Source organism: Thunnus albacares, chromosome 22 (genome assembly GCF_914725855.1).
Source record: "Thunnus albacares chromosome 22, fThuAlb1.1, whole genome shotgun sequence".
Classification (NCBI taxonomy): Eukaryota; Metazoa; Chordata; class Actinopteri; order Scombriformes; family Scombridae; genus Thunnus; species Thunnus albacares.
The window spans coordinates 12,958,115-12,978,080 of record NC_058127.1 but is presented as its reverse complement, the minus strand read 5'-3'; the positions used below and the strand labels follow the sequence as shown (position 1 = coordinate 12,978,080).

The window sequence follows — 19,966 nt, the reverse complement described above, 5'->3', positions numbered from 1 at the left end:
GATAGAAGCCAGATAAGAAGGGACAGGAGCGAAATCAGCGGGAGGGTGGGAGGGGAGGGACTTGGGATGTGTCACACTGCGTGGGGATAAATGTGGAAGCCTGTAAATAACAGCACAGTGCACGAGTTAAACAGGCAGCGATAAGTCGAGAAAAAATGTGTTGGCGCTTCATGCTTTCACCCGTGTGTGTGTGTGGTCATGCAGGATCCCCCTTGCAAATGCTGTTGCGGAGGAAGTGACACGGTGAGATAACGGGGGAATTGATACAACGTTGTTGTTTCGAACGACAGCATGAAGAAGCGTTGGGTCGAGATGTGTGCTGTGCTTTTTTTTTTCTATGTATGTTATTTGCTGTACGTCCAAAGAATTCCTAACCCAGAGAGACTGCAAGCGGAAGAAAGAGGAGAGCCATTGCGACAGTCTGCCTGCTGACTGTTTAAACTGACTTTGATTGACATTGTGGGCTTTACCGGAGGCATAAATCCAAAGTCACAAGAGGAACACATACTGTAAACAGCAATAAATAAACAGGGAAAGACTCATCCTTGCACCCTATAGCCTTGTCTCTCTACATTACTCCCTGGCAAGTAAGATGATCCCCCTAGACTTTTGTTCAACACAACCGCACTGAAAAGCACAAGTGTCGCCATGAGAATCCCAGCCTTGTTTTACCTTCCTGGTTTTTGGCGTACAGACAAGATTGGGGAATTGTTGACTTGATTGCACTCTCGGTAGTGGTATGCCAGGAAAGAGCATGCAATCATTTGTAATTTACTTAATTTACGGATGGCAGTTCAGAGCATGCAATCGAGAACAGTAGTGTGCTTGTGTGTGTGTCCCTGTATCTGTGTGTGCTAGTGGAGACTGCTTTGTCAAGTTGCATGCGGCTCGGCTGCAGAGCCCCATAGATGTATTTGTTCATCCCTCTTGCTCTTTGTATGACGTAAATGAGCTGCCCCTCACAACTGCTTTAAAGAATCCGCACTATGGTTGGGACTGAAGGGAGGCTGACTCACTTTTCAACCATCCCGATGATGATGATCTGCATCTGTTGATGCATTTCTGTGAGTGTGTGCCTCAGATGCCTAATTTTAATTGTAATGTCAGTAATGCACTATTGATGACTTCATTCTTGAATTGCACAGACATAAACAGCCATAAACCCCTGAGGTAACCATTACAATAAATCACAAATAAACATGTTTTGGCACACTGGAGACTCGTAACAGAAATCGCTCAGAGAGTAAAATCAAACCAAGTGTGTGCCTCCGTGTTTATTTCTATCATTGTTTGTTCATGTGTTTGTCTACCACAATCCTCTGTGGTTGTCTGCATGTTTGCATTATTGACTTACATGTGAGTTCATCAATAATTAACAGCTTTAGCAGCCTTGCCACAGGCTGGCATCGTTGCCAGAAACACACTCAACCCACACTCGACCCAACACGCATGCACATGGACAAGGAGCCTCCGACTGTTGACCAAGGGCTCCTCCTCCACCTCCTCCTCCATCATGGTAGCTGTCAGGTCATCTGAAATTGCACATATTTATTTTCACACACACACACATTGTATCAGCTTATTCAGTTACTGACTCATTAGAAGTCCAAAAGGACCAATTTTACAGGTAACTATCATGCAATATTAGTCAAACACCTCTACAATTTGTTTAAGTATTACCATTAGATTAATAGTTCATGAATTTGACTCAGCTTCCATGGTTTTAGTCAATAAATCAACAGCAGCATTACATAACATTTACTGTTGACAGCTTTCTTTCTTTTCAACCTTTTACGGATGTTCAGTCACAGAGGGTTATGAGAGATAACAAATAAAGAGGCAGAACACAGACAACAGAGGCAAAAGAGAAAAGAATCCAAGCAGTCTGACAGACTCTGCATGAGAAAAGATCTCCCCCCCCTCCCCAATTTTATGCAGTTATCTCTAATTTTCAAGAGCTGGAAGAGGTATCAGAGAGATTTAATTTAATTAAACAATGGTCGTGCCATGTTCAAGGTCAGATGTGCTGGCTTGGACGTTACTGCAGAGGCAATGCAGTCGAGGTGAGGACCTGGCACATACAAAGACCTTTAACAATTTCTGTGAATGATACATAATACAAATTTTAACACCACATGAGGCCAGTGAACCACAGGCAAAAATTACACTAATTACACAGGTACAAATTGGCCCAATCATATTTTCCTCTTGGATAACTACATTTGAAGAAATGTAAATATGGGTGGTTTTAGGCAACTGAACTAATGATAACACTGCTGTTTTTCTGATCAGGGGCAGTCTCTCCTTGCAAGATGCAGTACTCTTCTCCACACTGTCATGTCGTTTGGGCATTACCAAGTAACACTTCCAGCTATCACAATGGAAGTATGGTGGAATTCATTCATTGCTGTGACAAAATGCAGCTTATTTTTAGCATTGTGAGTAGTGTCATGTTTTCTCCTCAATGTTTTCCCTATTACACTATTCAGTACTGCTGACTTCACTGATATACTAGTAACTCAAAGTCGACTTAAATGCACAATATGGAACTTCTGCCGCTAGGGGTCTCTCGATCAAAATAATAACAAAAGATGGAGTTTAATGAAGTTGTGAAGTAGGATGGGATCATGGGAGATTTATTGTTAAACAACCAGCTTCTCCGGGTTGGGATTACTTCAGTGTTTATCGTTGGGGATGTTTTTACTCGGAGCCGAATTATCCACAGCAATCTCCTCCTCTCCAGAACAAACAAACCTGGTGATTAAAACAGGTAAAAACACTGAATAAAGCAGTATCACGTAAAAAATCAGTGTTTCTCCAACACTGTTTGGCAGGCACAGCACATCCAGTAGGGGCTGCTAGCTGAGCTGCTGCTAACGTTAGCTGAGCTTGTTTTTCTGATAACTTAAGATCCAGATTAAGATCCAGGACAACCACAAAGCCGATATATTATCTTGTATGCGTATACTCTTTGGTAGACGCCATTGCGGTGGACAACCACAACGCCAATATATGCACGTGTACTGTTTGGTAGAGGGGGTATGATGCCATTGGCAGACGACCAAATGAAATGGATTGTTACCTTGATTAAAATTATGGATTTCTCTGGGTTTGAAAATTGTTGGACACTTTTGGGGTAATGTAAGTACACAACTCATAAAAATATATAACATAGGTCAGGTTGTTTTTAGACATTTTAATGTGAAAGAGTTGCATATTATAGCTTTAACTTGGAAGTTGTACTGAATGCTGGATAGACTGCTCACTTTCATGAGTGCAACTGCTTAGTAATTTATTCAAATACACCATTGGAATCTTACAGCCTACAGATGCTGTGCCTGCAGGGTTGGCAAGGAGCAAAAATTGGCTGTTGGTCAGGTTACTTGTTTTGCATAATGGTGTAAATAATACTCAAATTCATCTCCAGACAATTCTTTTTTTCTGTACATCTCATGATATGAAATACTCAAGTTGGGGTGGATGTTTGTTAATTGGTTGGAACATAATACACAAATTGAAAGAATACAGCAAAAACCTAAAATGAAGTGTCTTATTGTTATGGTAAAAGTGTTAATACTGAAAAGGATCTTTTTGGTGGATTTGGTGACTCCAGTGGTATACAGATGCTAAAGTACCATTCAAAACATGTAGTACTCTCTGTCAGAAAAGGACACATATCTTAGTGTATAGTGGGTCGGAGATTCATCAGAAGACAACCCCCTCAGTGTAGCCTCACCCCCAACTAAACCAGCAGGGTTAAACCACAAGTCCAATGAGTGTTTCATTAAGATAATCCAAAAATATTCTACCACTGCTGGCTTGTTAATGGCTAATGAGCCAGTTCAATAGCTGTTAGCTACTGGCTCCACTTTCCTGCATCTGACATGCATCATCAGGAGGTCATCGGGGGATGTTATTGTGGAACATTTTGCAATTTGCATATGACTAATTAGATTTTTGCCATAACCATTAAGCAACATGTGAGACTGCCCCTTTCAAAAAAATAAATTTTATAAATGCAAATTTGAGTATCTTTTTTAAAAAAATGTTGTAGAATGAACCAAGCAGACCTACTTTACTGCAGTTTGCTATTATTAGCGTGTAGCTCATTAGTCCAGGCGCTAATGGTAGCTTGTATAGATAGAAGCCAAAAGAGACAACACAGGAAGAGAGGAAGGGGGAATGGAAGGAAACCAAATACAATACTTGGCCAGTTGTCTGTTTGGAGAGTTAGACTGGATAGTCCATTCTGGCAACAATATATATTTAGTATTTGTTGGCATCTTTTGGATGGGGTTTTTGCAAGTCACAAGGATCATTAATTGTAGGCCTGTAGCGGCCACTGCCAAGTTTTGAAAATAACAAAGTTATAGAACCAATAAAACATTTAAACCATATACTGTACAGTCACAGGAAACATTTGAGACAGTGTGAATAACTTTTTACATTGTCCACAATTTGTTGGCCAATCAATTTCCTCCCCTTTCCGTATCGGAAATGAAGTCGTCTGTGATCTGTCTCTGTGAAACTGATCCTCCCCCTTAAATGGCGCAATGACCGCAAAGCCAAGTGAGCGAGCAACCCTCAACATAGTCCCTCAACCTCTCTCCCACTCCGTCCATCTCACCCCTTAACTTTGAACCCCGATCAATAGCTCTAAGTGTAACACAATCAATAGTATGGGTATTGCCTTGAAGCCTGCAGCGCCAAAAATATACACAGAAGCAGTTAGGGTCAGGTGGCCATTTTTATGTTTCCTGGAATGGCAGAATGTGATGAATCATGAAAACAGATTAACTGCAGTGCACAAGCATTATTAATTCATTTGTCTCCTACTTTGCTCTTGGTTTTCATACTTCATTTTCCTTTTTTGTTGCTCAGCTTCCTTTCATTTTCTTCCGCCTCCTTCTCCTCATCCCTCCCTTTCTTTCTTTAGTCACTCCTGCACATGTGATTGGTGTGAGGGATCATCTAGGCTTCAGCATGGATGGATGCATGGGTCAATATCTATCTAAAGAGGATTGGAGCTCAAATGAGGGCTGGACTACCTGAGAAAGCAGCCAAGGGAGAAGATGCTGAAAGCTAAGTGAAGCACAAAGCTCTGAAACACAGGCAGCGGCAATTTGCAACTTGTGAATTTTGCCCGGCAGCCAAATTACAGTTATGTATTGATTTTTCTTTTTTTACCCTTTCCTCCAATTTCTGTCGTGCCCTCTTGCCATAATATTTTCTTTATAGTAATTTCTTTTCATTATTCTCTTTTCTCTTTAGCTGTTCTTCATGTGCCTGACATAAATGTGTGCACAAGCACTCTACAGAGTTAGGACTTCTTGCTTTATCCTCCCACTGATCCAGATAACACATACTGTAATGCTGTTGACAACACAATGACAACGGATGTCCCTTTTTGAGATTCAGAGGTCTATTTTGAGATTTATAAGCGACTTAAGCCCATCTGCTCCTCCTTACCAAACTATATTAGAACAGTGAAAAGTGTCATATTAAGTGTGATTGGTAACTTGCTTTAATCAATGTGCAATTAGAAGTGTTGGAGAAACTGCAACAGAGTTAGTCACTCGCTTATTGCTATGCTTATTGATGTGCACCACTATATGTTAGTTACATGCAACTAAATATAACTTGGTATCTCACAGTTCATATTTCCATACATGCACATACACATATAATGCACATGCACATTTAATATAGCAAAAGTAGTAATAACATTTTTTTAATGTTCTTTAATCAAAAAAAATACCCTTATATTTAAGAAGAAGAGAAGAAAAGTGATATTCAACAGGGCTTTAGTTAAAGATTATTGACACTCAGGTCATGTCTGTGTTGTTTTTTGGCAATAGTTTGTCATTTTGGGAAATACGCTTATTTGCTTCTTTACTGGAGTGTAAAAATTATAATTTGGGATTATGGGAGTTATGTGCTGGACTATTTCTTGGCCGGAAGCAGTGATTTCCTTCTGTGGAGACTCCAGGAAGTCACTGCTCCAAGAAATTGTCTGGCACATAACTCCCAGTAGAACCATAACTGTTTTACACTTTGTTATTTTGTAAAGATTAAACAAATTAGATATAACCTGTTAAGAGAGATTTTGAGGTGTTAGTAGGCAACCAGGTTTTCTGTTTTGCAGTCTTTATCTCCAGTCTTTGAGCTAGCCAGCAGCTTGTTTCGTATTCGTCTTTCCAAACTTGTCAAACTTGTCAAACTCTTCAGGAGTCAGTACTTTTTCACCAGAGTTCGATTGGTAACAGTGTGGAAAATGTCTTTTTTAAAACAGCATTTAGACCAGAATTTGGACTATTTCTAAAATGCTGGCTATGTCTTTGATATTCAAAAGGGACAATTATGATGATGACATGAAATATTAGACAAATATGGAAATCAAAGCCACTTGGTGCTATTTTCTATTTTCTGTAAAGAAGTACTGTATGTCATTACAAAGCCAAAAACAAAGCTCAGTACACTATGATTAATATATAGTATTCCTCAATAATGCAATTGAAACAGCTGAGTGTCTCTGGAACAACTCTTTAAATAATTTCTTGGAAATTTCCCAGCAACACACTCCAACTAATGTTGACCCATGGTGCTTAAAGCAGGCAAATATAAATAAATAATGCAAAGAATAAAAAAGGAGATCCCACATAAATCAAGCAAAGTGCTTAATTATATAATTAATCATGCATTGCGCAGTGCAAAACACTAAAATAGAATTGATTACAATGCTAAGTGTCTGTAATTGATTCATATAAGTGGACACAGATAATTATCACCAACCCAATTAAAAGAGAGGCAAACAAGTGATCTCATGGAGGAGCAATACTTTCTGTCTCATTTCAAGAGTCCAAATAATTTATGAGCATAGTTATTACTCTTGTGGCTCTCAGTGAGGGGAAGTCCACCAGAGGGATAAAGCATGGTAAACCCAGGGGCCGCTTTATGAAAAAATACAGGGCAGGGCAACGCTTGTTCAGACATGGCTGACATGGTTTTGATCACATGGCCGTATGTTTTTCCTCTATACTTTACTAAGCCCAGGGTGCTCTGGGAATATGCAACTGTGGCAGGTGAATCAGCGCAAGCATTTGTTTGCTTCACGGAAGCAGGAAGGAGAGCTTGACGGACTGCTCAGCATGCAGACCAAAGGCTGTGGAGAAACATTTATTTATTCCGTCCAGGAGGAGGCTCGATCCCAGGAGGAGGCCCAGTCCCTCCAAGAGTGCGCACTGTTCAGTGCTGTTTGTGTGTGAGTGTTTGCATATTTAAACAGCAGATATGCTGGCAAAATCACTCTACTTTCTCACTCCATACTAACACAAATACCTTGATTTTCCTTTGCCCATGACTCTCTCTCAAGGATGTCGTTAGGAAGCAGATGACAAGCGGAGAAATGATCAGTTATCTCTAATTCATGCTGATACAAAAAAGTTATGTATTTAAAGTTACTGCTTTCACTTTGAATATGTAATAGGAACTTCATCCAAGTAGCTATTATCATTGTCATAAAAAGAGGGATTCTTCACTTTCGTTCCCCCCTTCTTTCCTCTGACATTTAGGTCTAAAAATGACTAAATGATGAAAAAATCTTATGCCTTTGCAGCAAAAAATGTACTAGTCAGTCCATTACAGTATTAAGTAATTTTTGGAAACGTTCAGTTTTTAAAGCTTGTGAAAGAAAAGAGACACAGGAGGACATCAGGTGATTAATGTGTTTGAATTAATATTATCATTGCCATGCACTCCAGTGCATTTTGCAGGCACATGAGGATAGAATTCAGATCAATTCAATTCTGTACTTTATTGCCATGCCAATACAGTTGATAGGAATTTGCCTCAGTACATCTCTTAAAAACAGACAAAAACACACATTATGTAAAGCAGATAAAGCAAGAATGACAAAAACAGTTATCACATTTATACATTAAAGTATACATGCATAATAAAATAATCTATCTAACATAAAAAAAAATCCTAAAGAGCTTTGTGCTGCTGCATTCGTTTTAAAGGGCTTGTTGCTTTGTGCTGCTGCCTACCTACTTTTATAGTGCTTGTTGGCTAATGCTTGCTCTGCTATTACAAGTGCTTGTGCGTTAGAGTTCAAGTATCAAACAGCCTCATGATGTGTGTTGTTCCTGAGGTGGGATGTCCTACACTTAACACTCTGGAGTCTCCTTCCCGAGGGGATGAGTTTGAAGAGGGAGTTAGCAGCGTGAGAGGAGTCGGCGATCACCTTTTGCGCCTTGTGTCTGATATGTGTGGCATATATAGAGGAGACAGAGGGAAGGTCACAGCCAATGATCTTAGATGCTGTGCGTACCACTCTTTAAAGCTGTCCCCTCTCAAGGGCTGTTGTGTTTCCATATCACACTATGGCTGAGAAGACGAGGACACTCTCCACTGTAAAAGTGCAGCATCGCCTCCGCAATCACACCAAACTTTTTATGCTGTCACAGAAAATGAAGCCTCTGGTGGGCCTTATTATTTATGTAGCTGATGTTAACCTCCCACTTCAGTGTGTGGCATACGGTGGTGCCAAGGAATTTAAAAGTGTCAACCCTCTCCACTATCTGGTCATTAATGATCAATGGAGGGAAAACTTCTTTACTCCTCTGGAAGTCGACTATCATTTCTTTTGTCTTAGCTACATTTAAAACCAGGTTGTTTTCCTTACACCACTCCACTACGGCCCCCGCCTCGGCCATGTAGGCTGATTTATCACTGTTCCTTATCATGCCTGCCACTGTTGTGTCATCTCCAAATTTAATAATGTGCACAGATTCAGAATGGGATACACAATGGTTGGTATATAGTGAGTACAGCAGAGGTGAGAGAACACAATCCTGAGGGGCCCCAGTGTTGAGTGTCAGAGGCCTAGAGGACATGTTACTTACCATAACCACTTGCTTCTTATCAGACAGAAAATCCAAAATCCAGTTGCTTAGAGACTGATTCATTCCCAATACCTGGAATTTATCAAATAATTAAGGGGCACAATGGTATTAAATGCTGAACTAACGCTGACCTGTTAGCCCGATAGGCAAACTGAGACATGTCCATCTCAACACTGGATAAATGGTTATTGACCAGTCACTCAAACACCTTCATAACAACAGAAGTTAGAGCAACAGGCCTGTAATCATTCAGACCAACAACATTAGACTTCTTGGGTACAGGGATGACAACAGCAGATTGAAAACATGCAGGGGCTTTGCATAGCCTGATAGACCAGATAAAAATATCTGTGAAAACAAAGGCGAGTAGGGTGGTGTAGTACCTTAAAGTGGATGTGGACACATTGTCTGGCCCTGCTCCCTTCCTGCTATTTTGTTTGCAGAGCAGGGCTTTAACCTTGTGCTGTTTCACCACAATAGAAGGAATTGCAGTCTCTATCTACTGCTCCGAATTGTTCATCTGACAGCAAATCAAATCTGCAATAGAATTCATTCAACTTATCTGGGTGTATGGGGTCCTCATCCTGAGCTGTCAGTTTGCTCTTGTATCCTGTAATCATCTGAGACCTTACCAGACCCCTCGGCTGTCTTTGGATTGTAGTTTGTCCTGCAGACCGTCTTTATACTTAGCCTTAACTTTTCTCACGGCCTGCTCAAATTCATATCTGGCTACCTTATAGAGATCTCTGTCTCCACTCTTAAAAGCCTGTTTTTTCTTCACACATAAAGTTAGCTCCTGTTATCATTACTGAAAACAGTCACCATCTTTGATTGGATACATGCATTTTCTGTGAAATGAATGTATGATGCAATCATGTCAGTAAATTCATGTAAATCACAACATGTATCTCTAAAAATAGTCTAATCAGTCAAATGCAGACAGTCACTTAACATATTAGCAGCCTGGAGGGGCCATTGTCTCATAGGCCTAATGGTCCGCTTGATGGTTTTCAACTCATGGTGGTACTGGGGGATGACAAAAATCATATTGTGGTCTGACAGGCCACGGAAGGCTTGCATCACAGCATGGAACGCCTGAGGGATAGTGTTATAGCATTGATCAAGCATTTTCTTACCTCTGGTGGCAACATGTATCTGATGTTTAAACCTAAGCAATGACTTTTTCATGTTCACAAGTTTGAAGTCCCCCAGTATGAGAACAGCTGAGTCCAGGTGTGCGTTTTCTACCTCCATAATCCGTGTAGCTAGCAGCCGGGCTGCCAGCATGGCTCCAGCCTCAGGGGGATATAAACAGCTACCAGGATGACTGAGGCAAAGTCCGTCAGTAGGTAGGAGGGTCTGCATCTGATGTTGAGAGTCTCTAGCTCTGGCGAGTATGACTGATAGATTGTTTTGGTGTCGGTGCACCACCTTTTGTTCACATAGAAGCAGACTCCACCACCCCTCCGTTTTAGCAAGTTCTCAGTATGGTCTGCTTGGTGAAAGGAGAAGCCCATTTGATGTAACACAGAGTCGGGCAGTCCCTTGTTGAGCCTAGTTTCTGTTAAGCACATTACAGAGCAGTCAGAGATGTCCCACCTGGAGCTGATGAGGGCCAATTAATCCTTCTTGTTGGCCAGGGATCTGACATTAGACAAGATTATGCAAGGCAGCGGACAGCAATGTTTGAGTCTCTGTAGCTGCACCAGGGCACCTGCTCTTCTTCTTTGTTTCCTGGGTTGAGCTTGGTGGTGGTGTCAGTAGCCTTCGCCAGTGACTGCCACCATCACCTAACAAAGTCACACAATGAAAAAAATAGCCTAGGTGGGAATTGCTGTGTTCTGTCCTGAATGTGCATAGTTCTTCATATTTGAACAAACAATCCACTGTTCAATACATGACACACGACAAACAAACGGCAAGCCAAAGCAGCACCATGTGTTGAGAAGAAGTGTTAACTGTTACTATTTTCAATAAACAATCTCTAAATTAGTACTAACACCTCAAGTTATTTTGATGACACTGCAATTCCAAAAAAGAAAATAATTTTCCCTTGGGATAGAGCATTGTTTCTCAACTGGGGGTCCGCTGACCCCTAGTTGACCATGGTGTAATTGCAAGGGGTCCAGGAAATAATAAAATATATTTTTCAAAAAGATCCTATGGCGTTTACAGGCATACTGTATTTCCTCAAATAGTGACCAGGACCTTTATTTACCTCAACTACAAAAGGTAACAGGCCTTTATTTGAAGCAGGCTTGTGTTAGAGGCAGGCCTTTGTTTCTAATTCCCTCTGTTTGATAAGTATAAATGGTCATATTTTAGTACCAAGCCTCGCTTTGATCTGCTCCTGTTTGCCCTATCAAAGTTATTGCATTACACCATTAATACAAACTCAACACTTCCTGTATCCATTTCAAATTAAAAGCCCTCTAGAATTTCAGTAGACAGAAACCCTTCAATTCTTAACAGGGCTTTAATTGTGAAACATTCACAGGAATGTGTTGTGGAAAACTCTTTGACTTGCATGGTTCAGCATATGGCACTTGAAATGTAGCTACAAACAAACAAACAAACACACAAACAAAAAGAAGTTTTTCACCGTAGCATTAGCAATATGGAGAAATGGCTCAAACTAAACAACTAACGGTCAAACAGACTCTGGTCCATTGGAGAAAAAATCCAAGATGGAAAACAAGAAGAGGTAATATAAAGAGGATTACATCATGTTCATGTTGATTGTGCATAAATATGCTGTTTTAAGCCGTTGTATTACAATAAAGCAATGTAGGTTTTCCCTACAATTAACTGAATGCAGTTTCTGTATCCGTCAAATTATTTGGGGTTTTTTTTGGGACGGGGTTGATTTCTCAAAATATGCAAGGGGTCCAGGGCACAGAAAAGCTTGAGAACCACTGAAATAGAGAACAGGCTACTTAACCATCATTTAACCCCAGGTAACTATCCTCCCATCAAAACCAAAAAGGAAAATTGGAGATGGGTGAAAATCACCAAGGGCAAAGGGGTCCTTCTAAGCAGATAAATAATGTACTCAGGCACTGGTTTGAATTCATATCACGCAGCCACTGGATAAAATCATATCGCTTTTATTCTGGTTGCAGGAGAAAGTTCGTATCACATTCTGCAATTGTGATTAGATTCCCTTAGCATGGCTGGCGGGAGGGGGGGGGCAATGAGGAAGTGGGGGGTTTGGTTTGGAGGTCAGACAAGCCACACTATCATAGGATTCCCCCCCAGTAAATGATTTAACTGTTAAGGTTAAATTCAAGGGCATCTGTAGAGTGTCTCAGTGACTCAGATAGAGAAGTCTATCAGACAAGGGGGTCCTGATACTGTAGTCATCTTCAGATTGGGGCTTGGGTCAAACCAGATCACCTTCTACTAAATGGCATTGGAAAAAAAGGACATCCCAGTTGTTACTTTTAACGTATATAATCCAAATATACAAAGAACAGAGTGAAAAGAAGTATGATATTTGTATTGCTGTTTTTTCTTTATTTTAAAATGTTTTCTATCATTTTAATGTTTATCCAATGTTTTCATTATATTATGTGAAGCCTCTGTGTATGAAATGTGCTATATAGATAAACTAATAAAGGGTCAATACCTTGACCCAACTGAAATCATTTAATTATTCGTTCTGCAACCAATAGACACATTAAACTGATATGATAAAAAGACTGTAATGAAGCATTGATAAATGTACTTTGCCGTTGACATCTACTTAAAAGCTGTATAAAGGTATGCCATTTAATTTCCTTGAATTCCTTCATTCATCTTCAGGTAGCAGATACCTTATCAGGTTTTATCCATTATGTGTACCAAGATTTAATTGTGACAACTAGCAACAGGCAGCTTTAATATACCCACACAAATGTCAAACAGTTATAAATTTGTATTCTTTGTCATGCTTTGCAGTGTATTCAGTGCAAATCCTGCATGTAGGAAAAGATGACATCCCGGGGATGTTTCAGATGCAGCTTTATGAAAAATCTATCTCAACTAGAGTTGTTTGTTCTCTGTGTATTAGTACATAGACCCACCTTTTCCCACTAATGCTCTTTCTGCATTCTAATCAAAACATAGAACTGTGGCTCAGATCATCAATAAGATGTGACGAGACTGTTAGGGGTAAAATTGATAGTTGTGAACACATTAATTTTTCTTTACCAGTTTTATTAATTATACTTCTACTATACTATACTACCATTACATTACATGAAAAATGAATATATGTTAATGCAGTAATGCCTGAAAAACATGTGAACTGGACTTTCAATAACCTCAGAACCATTAATTAATCTTAAAATAGGCACACTATAATTGTGTTGCCCCCAATTTTCTGCAAATCCCAAAGAGCAATATTATTTTTATACACGGAGAGGTCAGTCTGAATATCCCTCTTTATCCCAGCTTAGTCATTTTTGTCATGCAGCTTTATGATTTGTTGATTTGTTAGTTGGTCTGTATCAAAATTCTACATTAATGCAGGCATAACTTACATATTACACTAACAATGGTATTAACACTAAAAACACTAAGAATGTATACTTTACATAACACTTGTAAAATACTGAAAATAGCACTTTTCATAAATGGTAATGTGGTACAAAAACATTTATGTAGTACATTAATCCCATTTTTAACCCATTCAATCATTTAATATATTTTTGATAAACTATACCCAACATTTAGATGTGTACTTAAACAAAGTACACTTTTAATAAGTGTGCTAAATAAAGTTACACTTACAATACAAGCATTCATGATTCATGATTGTCATATTCATGACTGACATCACTATATTTTCATTGAAGTTGAGGTCAAATTATGAATCGCAATATAAAAGAAAGGGTAGAATCCATTTTGAAATGCATTTTCTCCCCGCTTTATTTGTACAGGTTACTGCATACTGTTGTGTCAACGTGAATGATGAGCACCGAGAGACTTGTTGTCCTTTCAGCGTGCCTGACATCTGACTTCACTGTATGTATTATCCGTCAGTAGTGCCTGGTGATGAGGGCATACTAAATGTGACATTTGCGATTGCAGATGAGCTTGCAAATCAAGGCTTTACTGCCATCACCAACCAGGGCAGGCACATATTCATTTATTTATACTCGTAGATTGCTACCATAAATCAGAGCATTATAAATCTTCCCCCTCATCAATAGGCAATCTGCTAATGCATGCAACCGATCAATTCCTGACTAGCAGAGCCAACATGCAAAGCAACTCATCTCTCTCTCTCACACACACATAGCTCTCTCTAATATATACAAACAAGCACATTCATACCCTTAGTGCAAACACACATCCCATTTAGGGATCAGTAGTTTGATCAGAACCAATATGTTGTCACATTAATTGCCTCCGTGGGTATAAAGAGGCTTAAGAAAAGATGCATGAAAGGGGCCCTGTTGTATCATAATGATTTGATTAGTATTTATGCCAACCAATAAAGATACAGTCGAGATCCCCGGTGGCTAATAATGAAGGTACTAGCATAAGAGAATAACTGCAGCTCAGAAAAAATAGAAAATCTTAATGTGTCCCAGAGTTATTGCTGTTGTTTCTTCCTCATTCAAATCACGAAGAAAATGTGCAGCTGCATGAAATATATTTTTGCAGCCCATGACACCTGACCTACTGGGAGCCAAAGGACATAAAAAGAAGGGAAGCAAAGGCCATCATTCCTCTGCTTCTATATCTTGCTTTTAGGAGTCGGCGCCACACATGCAAATAATTGGACAAAGGCAAATGTCAGAAGCGGCTTGTTTGACTGGGGACAGTCAGCGACAGATTAACATGACAAGACTTTTTTTTTTTTTTTTTTCTATTGGCTGACACAGAAGCTGACTCTCATGACAGGTTAATACATGCATATTCAGATTCGCCTCTTGTGTTTAGACCTAATAAAACTCCCTAAGCTCAAAAGCTGTCAATTGCTAGCTGTATGGTATTACAGTGCCCTTGCATGGAAATGCCCATTAAAATTCAGCATGATTTAGACAGGTTCAAGCAGGTTCAATGGAGGTCAGGGCAGTGGTTTAATCAATCAATCAACAAACATACGTGAGTATGCAGCCTTATCATGAGTACAGACAGTCTTTTGCTGTTTTCTATCAAATCATTTACCTTCACTGTGTATGATTATTTGGCTGATTTTCAAGTTTATTACCATGTTGTAGTCTAAAGAATGTTATGTCCTTATTATAAGATCCACAAAATACTTACCAAGGCTACCTGAAGTTTGTCTGTATTTTGGGAAGCCTAGGAGACATTGAGAAAGGCTTTAGTCAAAATAACAAAATACATGCAAAGAAAACTTTATTTATTTATTTTATTATTTAATATTTTAAACATGTTTTCAGAGTTTTTTTAAGAGTCTACAGCCATGCTAGCAGCTCTGTCAAGCTGTTCTTGGGCACAGTAGTGTTTTTATTGCTAATCAAAACACCATGATTGCTAAAAATGCTTATCATAGGCCCTAATGAGACGGTAGCTGGTGCCTGCTCTTTTCACACATAATGTAGCTTTTGTCAGGCTGGTCTATATGTTTTGCTATTTTATACCTCACACTCCATATACTGTAGTGTGTCCAAGTGGTTAATGTTATACTTGGCAATATACTAGCACTACCAGCACAGAGTGAACATCAACCTACTGTAATTACAGGACAGGCAGCCCAGTAAAACTGTGAGAATATGCGAAAAATGTGTTGCAGGCTTTTGGCAGAAGCACTCTGAACGCATGTCTCAAGGGCTCTTGAGAAATGCCAGAGCTGAATAAGATGAGTAGAAAGTGTCCTTGACGATTCTTCTGACATGGGATCTTCCTGGAAAAGACAGCTACAGTGACCGAGAACAAGCTCTGAAAATATTGGTGTGAAATAAGGACAGACGCTGTCTCCCATAAGTCACTAAGCATATATTATATACAGTAGAATTTTATGCGATGATTCAAGTTGCTACAAAGAAATACAGAAAAAGAGATCCCAGGGTCATTGGCACCGATGATAAAAAAGAGTCCAAAAAAGCTGTAAAACAACAAAACCACACATGAAAGAGTTTTCCCTGAAAAACACATCATTTCACCACAAAGACAAACATAGACAGACGAACATATCAGCAAGCAGTTTAAAATAAAGGGTGTCATCTTAAGCTGCCATTGCAATATGAAAATGTATCATTTTCAAATACTTAGTATTCTTTTTCTGTGATTTTCCTCTGAAATGTGTCATCCTACATCATTTAATCCCATGGATAGATAGATAGATAGATAGATTTTACAATTTAACAATACAATGTACTTGTTTTAGAACAAACCCAATTAAACATTTGACCTATTTCTAAACTTTTACCCACTTATCAAAATCCCTGTCTTGTGTTTTGGCCAACAGACAGTTGATGCGCATCTAACAGCCCTGATTCAACTGATGCACATCAGTAATAAGAAAAGCTGAAATGGTGTTTACAAGAAAAACACACCTAGTTTATCCTGCAGACAAGATAACATGGCCAAGGCAAACATAAACACAAACAAGCAAAGCTGTCCGTGCATGCAGACACAGGAAGGTATTCACAGGCACACAAAGGCACAGACTAAAAACACATAGCCAACCCCATTAACCGCCCGCCTACCAAACAGAGAAGCCAAACAGAGTCTGTGTATGCAGCGCTCTGCTTTACCTCACAAGGCGTGCGCTGGAAGATTTACCATAGTTACCCTTGACTGCCCCTGCCCTTTCTCCTCCGCAATACAAAAGCAAATATCACCGTGTCTCTCATCAGACAGGACCCCCCATTCAGCTCGGACCCACCCTCAGCACTGTGACTCCGGGCAGATTAATCGGCATAACAACGGACACAAGCGGTTCCCAACACCTCCTGTTGGACATAAGTTAAGGAGATGACATCATGTCGAGTTATTAATGCTGACATTAGTGGAGGCAGGAAAGGGATCAACATGACACTTCTGGTGGAGGATAGAGCCCAGACCCTTGCGCCACAGGTAGGGATGGGAAATGTCACTTTAGCACCAAGTATGCTAATTATGTCACTTAATTAATGGTTTTCATTGCTTAACATTTTTTGGATGGCAGCCAACGGGAGATGTAACAAGGATCCTCATGCAGGGTTATGGAATGCCATCCCCCAGTGCTTTAATCCATTGTACAATGCACCTGGGTATGTTGTGTGTTTGTTTGTGTGAGTGTGTGTGTGTGTGTTGATGGCCTGTAATACCTAAACAGGTGGGCATTGGTGGTTAGCAGCTGACAGACTGGAGCTTCAATAACCGCACAAGCACATGCCACGGTGTTTGAGATGTTAATACACAAGTCATGTGGAGAGGGAGCTTCCCTTATTACAGTGGAAAGGAACTTCAAGCTTGTAATATATTCCATTTTCTGTACAGAGGGGCACCACTGTCCACATACTTGCCTGTGCACTTATCTAGAAGATTAAAAAGTGTATCCATTCGGCTGATACCAGAATATTTTCCCTGAGAACTTGATTTTGAACAATGTAAACATAACTAGACACTCATAGCGCTCACTACAATGTTATTGTTTAGATCGAAATTTTAAAAAAGGAGCACTCCGATAGTTCACTGAAGTCAGTAGGATGTATCCTCCGGTGACAATGAGTGTCTGTTCATTGCAATCCATCTACTAGCTGTTGAGATATTTCAGTCTGAACCAAAGTGGTGGGCCGACCAACTGGCCTTTTAATGTGGCTAAAAATACTCTATTTTCAAAGGTACAGTGATGTTGCTACTGCACAGCAATGTAATATCTTAAAAGAGCTCCTGTATAGGAAATCCACCCATGTACAATGGGTATGTAATATTTGTCGCCTACAACCATACAAAGAGATAAATAGAATTACATTCTTCTTTGGTAAGCACTGTCTGAACTGCAGTTTGTGTGATAGTTGTATACGCTTACAACTTTTCTACTAGGCTGGTTTCTGCCACGTCAGTGGCAGTCTGAGACTCTCATCTCCACAAATCAAAAGTAATGAAATGCAATGTCAAGCCTGTAGTCAGCTCCATGAATCACAAATAAAGTATTAATACAAGAGTAATTAACTTTCTAATTGGAGATTTTGCTGGCATTGGAGTGTCCTGTGCAACACCTCCTCCCTCTGTCGAGACTTAGCATAGCTTCAAAGATACAGACTCTTTCTGGCCCTAATGTTCTTACTTTTCTTTTGATGCAACAACTATGCTTTGTTCTCTAACTTCTACAAAATGTCTGATCTTTATGAACCACATTGAGTGTTGTTTATTTGAACAAGCACTCTGAATGCAAATCAGAGTTCTTCCTGTGAACCGAAAGACATGTCAACCTCTGCCAAGATTCTTCAAAATAATATCACAGTACAGTGCCAGCAAAGACCTGCCACTGCTGTTTGACATTTTCTGGAAGGGATGCAGTTTTCTGTGCCTCACAGACTCATGTTTGACAGAATGTAAACCAGCCAACCGAATCGGGCCACATGGGCTCCATCTGAAAGGTCAGGAACTCCTCGCAGCAACCGCCCAATCAGAGCTGAGATACAGCTGTCATGATTGGAGGAAATGGAGGCGTGGAATTGTGTAGCCATGGGGCAACACTTAGCAGAGCGGTGCAATTACAGCACCAACACAGTGAGACAGTTTGAAAGCTAATTCAGCCCTCTGGACAACACAGGGTAAACCTACTAACCTTTTATTGTTGAACATAAAGAAGAATTCTTATCTGTGACTAGTGAACTTTGAGCATTTGTCATGATATGTTTGTTTTATATATATGGTACATTTGTAACATTTTGCACCATCCGTGTGTTGACATCACATGCATTCTAATAACAAACTGATTTTTTCCAATCAGTCGGTTTTGATTGGTTTTGTGAATAAACAGAAAAGCCCCTCCTTCTCTCTGTCTGTCTTCGCTGACAACGTGCCACCCTAACAGAACAACACAATTAAGGGTCACTTCTCATTTGTCTGTGTCCAAGAGGGGACATGGAGACACACACAGTTTGGTTATTAGCATCTGCCTTGAACAAACTGTCCCATGTGCTGTCACTAATAATCCATGGTCATAATCAAAGGTTTTGATTCTTTATATCACAACTCCTTTTAGTTTGTCTACCTGTGTCACAGTAACAAGTGTCCTTGACATCACACCAATCTAGAGTGCTAAAATATAATATTATATTGCTTTTATATACCCATACTGACAAAATAAATCTTTGTCATTCCAACTTCTCAGTTTGTAAGAGTATATTTTTCAAATTATCAATACATAATTAAAGAGTGAAATCAACTGCTATGAAACATTTAATTGCTATGAATTACCAATTTTAATAATTCCTACTTTTCTCACTTGTCAAATTCATATCTTTCTTTCCAAGAGACTGAACACCACAGTGGATAGGAGTGCAAGGTTAGGGTTACAAACAATGTAGTTATATATAGTATATTATAAACATTTTAGTCTAGTTGTATGTGAAATTTTAGTTCATTTTCATCCTCTAAGCATTCTTTGTCTACAACTGTCACCATATTTGATGTGTGCAATTAAAATGCTAACAGGTGTGATTCTCTTCTATTGTGAGGTTAGCAAAAAAGGCATTGTTTACTTATATATACCAGACTGTAATGGTTCACATACACAGTCACACACATACACGCACTCTGTCCATGTCACTCTCTGCTGTAATACAACAGACTCACTCTCCTCCGTAAATACAGTAGTCATTCCCAAACTCTGGCTTTTTCAATACAGCCATTCATTCACTGTTGTTCATGCTCACCTAGCATATGTAGCTAAATGTGCGCCACGACAGAGCAGCATGATTATTCAGAGGGTGGATTGACTGACTTTGTTCACCAAAATACTATTCACTATTTCGGTTTAGCTTTGGCAAGCAGCTAAAATGTGATATAAGATAACTTAGTATAGCAAATGTCTATTTGAGAATTTTCATGGTTCATTTCATGCACTTATTCCTACTGATAGCAAGTTGAAAGATTGCTGACTGAAAGTA

General features: G+C 39.6%; 1 long non-coding RNA gene across 3 annotated transcripts; it reads left to right on the top strand.

Moving 5' to 3' along the window:
- The first annotated feature begins 4,804 nt into the window (after positions 1-4,804).
- On the top strand, positions 4,805-19,165 carry LOC122973201. Of its 3 annotated transcripts, none has more exons than XR_006399912.1 (4): positions 4,805-5,160; positions 5,272-7,261; positions 13,829-13,913; positions 16,721-19,165. It is a non-coding gene; the product is annotated as an uncharacterized LOC122973201 (long non-coding RNA). The 3 variants fall into 3 exon arrangements; XR_006399913.1 differs by having other exon boundaries at positions 4,805-7,261; positions 16,721-16,940; positions 17,032-19,165; XR_006399911.1 differs by having other exon boundaries at positions 4,805-7,261.
- Positions 19,166-19,966: the final 801 nt, after the last annotated feature.